Here is an 11,838-nt window from a genome sequence, read left to right on the forward strand (position 1 = left end):
CGACCCAGACTGTAAGAGCTCGACGATCACCTTGATGTCCTTGTCGTCACTCTGTGCCTGTCGAATCTCCTCTTTTGACAATAAAGTTGGTGATACTTCATCTGTGTCTCTCCCTGCCATTACGTCCTCGCATTTGACAGTCATGTTGGGGCCCAGCTCATCCTGGATTTCAACAGCTTGTATCATTGCTCCGATGCAACTTGATGGAAGCTCCTCTGTGTACTCTTCCATCACAGTCTCTACATCCAACGGTATCCTAGACAACGTGTCTGCATCCACATTCTCTCTTCCTGGCCGGTAGCGAATTGTGAAGTGGAAATCCGCTAATTCACCGACCCACCGGCACCCAGTTGCATTGAGTTTTGCAGATGAGAGTACATAGGTCAAGGGATTATTATCGCTGTACACAGTGAAAGTTGGGGCGTAATACAAATAGTCCCTGAATTTTTCAGTTACAGCCCACTTTAGGGCGAGAAATTCCAACTTCCCACTGTGAAGATGGTAGTTCTTCTCGGCTGCTGTCAATGTCCTGGACCCGTAAGCAATCACCCTCAACTTTCCACCTTGGCGTTGGTATAGAACAGCTCCCAGGCCTTGATTTGATGCATCCGTATGCAGGATGAATGGTTCAGAGAACTCTGGAAACCCTAACACAGGCGGTTTAACCAAACACTCAATCAATTTCTCCAAGACTTCTTGGTGGTCCGTTGTCCATTCAATTTGCTGGTTTGATGCAGGGCTCCAGACTAACTTTTTTCACTAGGAGCACAGTGGCCCCCAACTGAAAATTTTAGGGGCACAACCAGAAAATTTAGGGGCGCACACCGTAAATCAACATGCTAACCAAATCTACTAATTTCCACTGTATTACTAATAAATACTTTAATAATAGATGCAGAAATTACAATGTGCTGTTTCAAATTCAGTGTCACATTTTATTCTGCACTTTTGAAGATGCAACAACAAGGTAAACTGACAGCACCATCGCTGTCAAGACAGTACAAATAGTAAACAAAATTCCATACACTCAGAATAAAAAATGTGCATAGTAAAAAAAGTTTGTGTGCATGCTGTATCGTTGTTGTATGTTTCGTTAAGTTTTAAGCCATTCTTCCTTTGAAGGTCGAGCTGGCTTTTGTATTTGGTGAAAGGTAGTTCTAATGCTTATAGTACCTCAGTATCTGAATTCTTACAGCCAGTCTTCTCGAAAATGGTGAGTGTGGATCAGGGCCGGCCCTGACCAATTTGCTGCCCTAGGCATGATTTTACCTGGCGCCCCATGTGTATGTATGTATGTACATGTATATATATATATATATATATATATATATATACACACACACATACACACACTACAGCAGAACTGTTTCCAACACTCATAATAAATCATCATATTAGAATGATTTCTAAAGGATCATGTGATAGACTGGATGTCACATGTGACACTGAAGAATGGAGTAATGATGCTGAAAATTCAGCTTTGCATCACAGAAATAAATGATAATTTAAAGTATAATAAATTGAAAACAAATGATTTTAAATTGTAATAATATATCACAATATTACATTTTTTTCTGTATTTTTGATCAAATAAATGCAGGCTTGATGAGCAGAAGAAACTTCTTTCAAAAACTTAAAAAAATAGTAATGTTTCAAAACTTTTGGCCTGTACTGTATCCCCCCAAAACTGCACAACTGTAGAGTAAAACATTATTTAAAAAAAAGTGATAATAAAAAATGCGTCTTAAAACTGACAAGATTGTACAAAATCACAGTCTGGGGACTCAGAACTCAGAACAACTGCTAACATTAAGTTTAAGGTAAAAATAACTGCCATGAAATTATAGTATCTTACTCCTATTCAATAAATTGTTCTTTCACTACATCTCTTTACCTCTGTCTTTATCCTCTTCTCTTCTTTTTGGCAGTGTATCTATCGCAGACTATGATCATTTATAATGTGTCATGTAAATTCGGCCTTGCGTCACAATCAGGAAACTTTCACCGTGTCTAGAACGGGCGCGAGCCGCCAGGCCCGTTTCTACGAGCTGTGTGTTAACAAAAACAGTGCTGTCTACATTGGATGTGGCGTCGGGCACGCTACACAACAAATTACCAACAACTAATCGTGCGCGCGCTCTGTTTCTGACGCACTTCAAGCACTCGATGGGTGGGGGAAGATTGAAGAGCCAGACTTTTTTTTTTTTTTGCTTTATTTGGAAGTGTTTCGAATTATTGGTTTTTAAATAGTATCCTATTATAAAAAAATATAGGTAAAAAAAAAAAAAAAAAGTTCACTCATTCTGGCGCCCTTAGCATTTGCCTATGCCGCGGGCCGGCCCTGGTGCGGACTTTTTTTCGCCACACCAACCTCTGACTCTGAATCATCATCTGACGGTGACACTGTAGCCTCTGGCACTGGTACACTAGCCGCAGGTCGGAAGAACAAATCAATAGTTCGCTTGCTCATAGCTCAGACGCACGCACATATCAGGTTGTGATGATATTTGTCTCTGTTTCCTTCCCACAGATGTTTACGCGCGCTCAATTATCTCTAGGCCCCTCCCCCTCCACAGATTTTAGCCACTTGCAGTGGCCATTCCCTATTCTTCTCACACGCATTTGCCGCCTCACAGACAGGCATCACTCAATGAGACGCGAGTGTGTGCTCGCGTCTCATTAGTATGTGTGCAAGTGTGTGTGCGTGCGTGCGTGCGTGCGTGTGCAAATCTACTGGTCGCACATGTGCGACTGGATGTAAAATTCAGTCGCACACTCTCAAAATTTGGTCGCAAAATGCGACCATTTGGTCGCAGTCTGGAGCCCTGTGATGGCACCACAGAACCTTTCTTGCTCCTTTCTGGCCTTTTCTTTGCCTTTGCTGGACTTTCCCCATCATTGACTTTGCCCTTCAAAAGGTTATACAGCGGACTGGCAGTTCTTGAAAAATCCTTTATGTACCGACGGTAGTAGCTGAGCAAGCCCAAGATCTTACGTAGCTCACCTACATTGCTTGGTCGCTTATCCTTCAAAGCTGTTACAGCAGCGGTGTCGGCTGGGTCCATGCGACTACCCTCTGCAGACACAATTCTGCCCAAGTATCTCACTTCGTTCTTGAACATTTCGCATTTCCGTGGCTTTAATTTAATCCCATGGGTACATAATTGCCTCAGAACTCTCCTCACTGCCTCCACTTGGTCATCGAATGATTTTGTGAAGACCAAGACATCGTCCAGATATGGCACACAGATCTCGTCTCTCATTCCCTCCAAACATTTCTCCATGAAACGCTGGAACGCTGCTGGAGCATTCATAAGGCCAAAAGGAATGCGAATCCATTCATATAAACCCCAGGGAGTTGTGAATGCTGTTAGTGGCCTGCTCTCTGGGGTCATGAAGCCTTGGTGATATGCTTTCCCTTGGTCAAGCAGAGAGAACCAAGAATTGCCTCCCAGGCCATCTAAGACATCTTGCACTCGAGGAATCGGCTGGCGGTCTGGTACTGTCTTCCGATTCAGGTCCCTGTAATCTATACACAGTCTGAGGCTGCCATCCTTTTTCCGGACACACACAATTGGCGAAGAATAAGAGGAGTTGGACTTCTCTACCCACCCTTGAGCTATTAAGTCCTGTAGGTAGTCTTTCATCTCCTGGTACAAGGGCCTTGGCACTGAATTGTATGTCCGAGCTACTGGTGTACTGTCACTCAAGGAGAGACTCATTTGAAGTCCCTTTGCACAACCAATGTCGTCGTCGGATTTTGAGAAAACCTGGCACTCCTCCCTTAACATCTGCTTTACTTGTTGTTGTTGCCGTGCAGTTAGATGGCTCAAGTCAACTGGTGGGTCCCACAGGCTGTCTTCCTCTGTTTCCCTTGGTGTCTCCTCGACCATAATCTGAGTCACAGATCCTGTTCCCCTTGGAGATATCATCATCGCCGGTAAAACTGATCTAACTGGTTGCACTACGCCCAGCTCCACTCTACCTCCTAGGATAATATCGTGATCGGTCTCGTTCTGCACGCTCAGAGTGACTGAAGGGCGGCCACCTTTTTTCACCTCCAGCAAGGTGTCAAACAGTTCTAGGCCCTCAGGGTGTTGAGGGTTGACGCATGGCTCAAACAGCAACACACTGTCTTGTCTCACATGTGGCATTTTTATCTTGCACTGTATCTGCATGATTGTGTGCCTTGGTATGTTTACAGATCCCTTGCCCGTACTCACTGTATACTCGCCAAGATCATCAGCTGTCACCAGATTGATGAAGGTATGCACTTTGCCTCTTTTCAGGTTGGGAAAGGCGCTTACAACAGTTTGATACAACTGCCTGTTAGTCTCTTTGTCCGAATTGTCCGTATCTTTTTGTTTCATCACTTGCTCGATTACATTAAATCCAATTATAGGTTTAGGGAGTTGCTGACCTTTTAGAACAAGCATAGGAATGACTAATTCTTTCACTCTTTCAGCAGGGGAGGCCAACCTGAACGTCACTTCAACCCATCCTCCGTACGGCATGTCAGTACCATTGGCCGCCACAAGATGTAGGCGTTCGGGTGTTTCTGTGGCTTCAGAAATATCCCTAAGTCTAATTTCCGGTATGTAGCTATCTTTCCACTGCTCATCAATAATACACACCTGGGAACCTGTGTCCCATAAAGCTTCTGTCTCATGTCCTTGCAAATAGCAGGCCACCAGGCATTGCCTGCCAACTAGGGAGGTTACTGGGGAGTGCTGATTAACTCTGCATTTGGCTGTTATTATGCTGTCTACCTCATGAGGCACAGGGTATTGCGGTTTGGTTATGAATTGTCGTGTCGTGTGTCGTCGGGACGTGCTTGTCTCTTGGGTCACTCCCTGTCCCTTTGGAGCAACCCTTCCCCGTTTAACTGGATCTCCCTTGAGTTTCTCGTACCCCGTACTCTGCACCCGGCTGCATAATGTTCGCTGCTGCTGCAATAATAGCAATGGGTGCACAGCTCCGTGCTTCCCCTCTGTTGGCAGTGAAAACATTGTCTAGCTTGCTGACGTTTGGGCTGTTGAAACTGGCGTTGGGATTGCGACATCCGTTCAGTTGGGTATTGTCGTGAGACTGGGTATAGTGACTGACTGGCTGGGGGGGGTATTTGAAAGTGATGGCGCTGGGGCTGCTGTTGTTGAGCGAAGCGTGTCAAAGCATTGGGGGGCTGTGGTGTTGTATACTGTTGCTGTGAAATAGCACCAAACCGCGGCTGTTGTGCTTGAAATTGATAATGTTGTTGCTCTGAATCCGGCCTCTGGGCTTGATGACCTGGCCCTGGGCTCCACTCTGGTGGCAACTGGCTGATCTGTGTCATGTTCTGCGGATGGTGGCGTGCCGCTGTCACTGCAAATTCTTCATTGTTAACTGCAAAACACTGCTGTGATGCAACTAGCGGTTGTTGAATTTGCTCTTTGATCAGCATGATGTCATCGCTTAGTTTTTTTAGCTGAGACATTAAATCAAGTTTTGACTGTTTAGGCTGGCATTTCTGTTCAGGGACAGGCTCCTCCAGCTGGGTGGCATGAAAAACAGCCTGACGTTCTGTTTTCCGCTTGTTCTGCCTCTCTGACTCATGAGAGCATGCAACATTTAATTTTTCCAGCAATACTTCGTCAGAAATCGCAGCATCAGAAAGATACGGCTGTAAGTCGCTCTGAACACGGTCGTTTTGCAAGCCTGTTAAAACTGAGTGCAGAAACATGTTCTGCACTAAAACAGGGTCATACTTCAGCCCAGATTCATCTTCTTGTGAGGCAAACAGAATTTTTTGTCTCAGGTCAAGAGCACGTATCAGGAAGTTTTGGGGGGTCTCTTTGCTGCGCTGGCCCTCGGTGGTCAATTGTTTGTATAATTCAGTTGCATTTTTTTCTTGATAATGAGAACGGAGAATGCGTCTCAGAGTGGGAAGAGTTAAGCCAGTTTTACCTTCAAGATAGCTACGCAGCTGAAGCCCAGGTGTAATGGATCTGATTACTGCATCTATGATTTCCTGTTCAGGATACCCCTTGTCCAGCCCACTCTCAATTTGACGAGCAAGACTAGAGAATGATAATCGGTCCTTTTGGCCTGGTTCACCGATCAAGCCTGAGATTTTAAACTCTTTATGCCAAATGACTGGCGCGCTGTGTCTCTGGAGCAGTTGTGAACGGTCTGTATGCCTCCCATCTGATGTTGCCTGCGCCCCTGATGTGCTGTTTGCCACAGCAGTATTAATGTGCATGGCCTGAAATGACTCAGTTACAGTACTAGTTCCCTTCACTGGTCTCTTTGCCGTGTTTATGTCTCTCCCCACTTGTCCTGGCTCCCCCCATTTTTCTGTATTGTCAGCAGTGGCCGCTGTGAGTTCACTTATTTTCTCTTGAATACACAATAACTCCGCCATACCACTATCCTCTAGTTCTTCCAGCTCACTCCTCAATAAATGACTGCTGATATACTTTATGAGTGAGAGGCGGGTCACATCTTTCACTGACGTGATGTGTAAAAAGGAACAGAGTTCTATTAATTTCTCTCTTGACAGTGTGCATAACTTTTCTCCTATCTCCTCCTGAAGAGTCTGAAGCGCATCCATTCTTGTTTTGTTTTCTCCACAGTATTTAATGTTGTTAGAAAGTAGTGGTTACCTCACTGACCTGGGTGCCGTCGCTTCTGAACTCACTGTCTCAAGCGCACGCACCACTAAATCAGCCTTGTCTCTCCACTTCACTCTGCAGCCTCACTGCTGTACGTCTGGGTAAGAGATGAATGTGACTGGGTGGTTCTCGCTGATGAAGGAGTCAGTCCACCCAACAACCATCCCAGCGGTGCCTCCAAAATTGTAGTACTCCTGTAAGTAACAAGACAATGAAGAGAAGAACGCATTTGTGATGGCTTCTCGTCTTTGCATTTACTACGAATGACAATAAAAGCAATGCATATTACAACTGCTCAAGACACTTCATTGTCAATACACATCTGACGTTTCCATAGTAATGCCTGAATATTAACATTACAACTTTAACATTTTGCATATTCAGCATTTACAATTGCCAACGTGACACTCTAATTGATCATTTATATATATTACACTTCCACTAAACTTTACAATTTATCTAAAATAATAACATGAGAATGATAATGTAAAACATTCAGAATCTAATCCATATTCTCAGTAAAGAACATAAACTCTGTTTGTTATCTGATGCATTAAATTGAATGACGAGACATATGAAATTAGCTCATTTACATTCACTCAACTGTAATGCTTAACACAGTTTACAGACATCACTGCCGAATAAATGACCACGTATGTAAATTAAGAGATAATTTATAACATGGAACAATATTATCTCTTATATATTCAAATATTATGTATACTTTACAGTTATAAGGGACTTTCGCGCTAATCGCGGGGCACTTATGCTAACCATGTGCTCAACATGACGAACTCATGACTCACTATACAAATAACTAAACAGCTGCGTTAAACACACACACAACTCGTTCGTATTATTAACAATGTTTATGCTTAAATCGAAAATGTGTTTTGCATTATACTTTGCAGTTACCTGTAAGTAACAAGACAATGAAGAGAAGAACGCATTTGTGATGGCTTCTCGTCTTTGCATTTACTACGAATGAGCATCACTGGCGCGCAGGCTGCTATGAGATGCGTGCGATGACGTCATCACACTGGTAGGCTATGCCAAGCGAAAATAATCAATTTATAAATGCATAAACACTATTTCTTTTTAAACATAAAGTACAATAAAACATTTAAACCATATTTAAAACAATTTGAAAATTAGCATCACACTAAAAAAAATGTACAAACACAAACTGCCTGTACTCACTATTACAACACCACAGTCATCAGTCTCATCCAGGATGGTGACAAGTTTGCTTACAGACAAGAGGTTGAGCAGCTGGCTGTCTGGTGCAGTCTTAACAACCTGGAGCTGAACACGCTCAAAACAGTGGAGATTATAGTGGACTTCAGGGGAAACTCCCCGCACTCCCCACACTCACCATCACTGACATAACTGTGACAGCAGTGGAGCCATTCAGATTCCTGAAAACAACAATCTCTCAGTACCTGAAGTGGGACAATCACAATGACTCCACTGTTAAAAAGGCCCAACAAAGGTCCTTCCTTCGCCAGCTGAAAAAGGAGCTGCTAAAACAGTTCTACTCTGCCATTATTGAGTCTGTCCTGTGCACTTTAATAACTGTCTGGTTTGGTTCAGCTACAAAATCAGACACGAGAAGACTACAGAGAATGGTTCGGACTGCTGAAAGGATTATTGGTGCTCCCCTGCCCAACCTTCAAGAACTGTATACATCCATAGTGAAGAAAAGGGCTCAGAAAATCACTCTGGATCCTTCACATCCAAGTTATCCCCTTTTTGAACTTTTTGAACCATCTGGCCGGTGCTTCAGAGCCGCAAACACCAGGACAGCCAGGCACAAGAACAGAGTTTGGTTCCAAAATGCGATAAACACCTTTTTTTTTTTTTTGAGTTTCTGCAAAAATCAGTATTGCTTCTAGTTGATATTGAAAAGTAAATTTTTAATTTTATGCAAAATTGGATATTCGCAGAGTTATTAGGTCATGTTTTCTCCCTTTTTTTCCAAACCGTGAAAAGCGCCAGCCTCCCTTTTTTGCAGAATGCGATATACCCATTCAACCAATCACAGCGCACCATTCCATGAACTTGTAAACTGTAACAACAAAACACAGCACACCATTCCATGCACTCTAGACCAGTGGTTCACAACCAAATTCCTAGAGATCCCCCAACACGGCAGGTTTCCCATGTCTCCTTAATCAAACACACCTGATTCAGATCATCAGCTCATTAGTAGAGACTCCAAGACCTGAAATGGTTGTGTCAAACAAAGGAAAGATGCAAAATGTGCAGTGTCGGGGGGCCTCCAGGAACGAGGTTGGGTCGCTTTGGATAAAAGCGTCTGATAAATGAATAAATGTAAATGTAACCACTGCTCTAGACGGTAATGGTGCAACTTTAAATACACTCCGCATCTTAGTTTTACTCCTCTACTTTGTACTTTGTGATTAACAAACAAGGGCTGTACGATAAATCGCATGTGATTGTCATCCGCATTCCGCATCTCGTCAGTAAAGCCGGTTCTGTGAATAACAGTACCAGTAAATCTACATCACGTGCTTTCAGATGGAGCAACATTTAATACACAGAGCCGTAGATCACTGACAAGCTACTTTATATTGCGTTCATTAGATGAATCGCGTCCATAATTGAAATATTGTGTAGCTTGTCAGTTAGTGTTTTTATTAATGCCATGTTATGTTAATACAGCACATAGCACTAGACAACTAAATGAATGTAACATGGCAAAGATGAATGCACTTTTCGGAAGTTGAATGTAAAGAAATGTCATTTTGGAATTTCTGTGGTAATGTGCTGTTGTTCATGTTCTTGCTCATGATTAAATTTTATTTTATTGCTTTAATTAATTTATAGCATTAACAAGATGACCCATTGAAATCATGTTGGAAGAGATGGAGTACTCGAGGAGTACACACATAGGAAAAAAAATAACAGGCAGAAGTGTATCAAACTCTGCTGATTTGTAACAGATATATTAATTGCAAACAAACAGCTTCTTCACATAAACTGCAGGCTTTTTCATGTAGCCTACTTCCATTTGACACCTTTTTTAAGGAGAAAAAAAAAGTTTGTGCCACCATATGATACACAACCTCAAACGACATACTTATCAAATGAGATGTTTTTAAAAGCAAAACAGAGGAATATGATTAAATGTTTAACAGCTACTGGTCCATTTGCTTAGCGTATTCTAACGATGGGCAGATGCCTCTGGCAAATAAGCAAACAATTAATAACATTTAGTGCACAAACGAACAATTATATTCTACGTTTGCTTATCTTCATTCAAAGCTGAAACGTAATTAAACTACCGTGTTGACCAGTTTATGTGATCCGGTGACAAAATACTAATATTTTCAGAGTCGCTTTAACGCGAGACAGGAAACTCATGAATATTCATTCACGTATGCTCCGCCCAGCGTCACCGAAAATCTCACCGAAAATCACCGAAAAAACACCGGTAAATAACCGTCCTGTGTGAACGTAAGCATATGAAGGACTCGGACTGTCAACCTATATTTATTCTGCTGCTGTGTGAACTTGGACTTGAATTCTGGCCGATTAGTAGGGCTACACCCAAAAGACCAGACCACTTGATGCATTTTTTAAATAATATATTTTTTTTCTCGTCTATATATAATATAATAACATATAATCTCAGTTCCTCTACGCAAGCTATTATGACGTCACATTTAGAACGTCTCGCCTAGGTTTAGAACTTGCTCATTTTGTGGGTTGAAGTTTCGAAGTATAGATTGATCGACTGATTGCTATCTGACTTTTATCGAGTGACAGATATTGTTATCATGAAATTATTTTCAAGACTGAAAAAAATGATTGAGAAGGAGTGTGTACAAGAACCATGTGTTCTTCTTAAACACACCTCTAACCCAGAGAACCATCCTCCTCATTGGCCTGATGAGGCTCTTGTTGTTGCTGGTGGTTTTGATGGAGGAGAGGATGTAGAAAGAGAGGACAAAAAGAAAAAGAAGAGCTTCTGGAGGTGGCCAGCGCTCCGCTTTCCTCACAGGAGAGCCACTAAATATGATCTGGCTAAAGCTGAGAATAAGCACCAGGCTGATGCCGGATCATATCGGACATTTAGCGATGGTACAATCACATCAACATGTCATCGTTTGATTTTTGGCTGATTATTCAATTACCATTCTTCTGTTCTTCTTACTTTTTAAATTAAGAATCACTTTCCCAAAGCACTACTGTCATTATCACACCAAAATTTACAGTGACAGTAAAAAAATTAAATTAATGTTTTTTGTTTAAAGTATCCTATGATCTGAGAATAGCTGTATTAGGTTAGAGCTTTAGAGCTTAAACATTGATTAAATCATTGTTGAGAGAAGTTTAATTTTAATATATCAAGTCGAATGTGCCCCTAAATGAAGAACAACACTAATTTGAGTATGATATTTTACTGAATTATTTGATTTGATTCATATTATAGCTCCAGCTCCTAAAGTCCACCCTGTTGAGGAACAGCTGGAGCAGAATGCCCCAGGCAAAGGTGAGAATAATAAACACATAAGAATCATAAAATGTTATTATTATGAATTCTAAACACTGTAAACAATGTAAACAACTGTAAACTGTTTTTACATTAACTCATGAAAATAAGCAACTTTCAGCTTCTTATGTAATACAAGATTCAACTCATTTTAATGTAATTTAATGTTTAAGTGACAAACACCTAAAGTTCATTGTACTTTTTTTTTTTTTTTTTTTTTTTTTACAATAAATAAAATTTATATATGAAGTTGTATTTCATATTAACTGCAATTGTTTATCTTTTATTAGGTCACATCCGCAGCCTTTATAAAATCGGCTCAAAACTGGGTCAAGGAGGATTTGGTTTTGTCTACGAAGGGACTCGCTGCAAGGATAAACTTGAGGTTTCAATTTGTTTTACTTACAAAACTTTGTATATCTCTTCAGAATTAATGGCTAGACTGATATGACCTCTGTGCACATGCTAATTGTTATTTTCTGTTTTGTTGATCAGGTGGCTGTGAAATTTTCAGTGAAGTCACGAACATGCCATATATCAGAGTGGTGAGTAGGTTGCACTCTCTACATTACTGTTTCTCAGTCACTGTTTTCAATTTATAAGATATTTTATTAATATTAATCCCAGATTAAAATGATTTCTCAGTATGCAAACTGTTTGTGAGCCAAG

Source organism: Carassius auratus, chromosome 16, assembly GCF_003368295.1.
Source record: "Carassius auratus strain Wakin chromosome 16, ASM336829v1, whole genome shotgun sequence".
Classification (NCBI taxonomy): domain Eukaryota; kingdom Metazoa; phylum Chordata; class Actinopteri; order Cypriniformes; family Cyprinidae; genus Carassius; species Carassius auratus.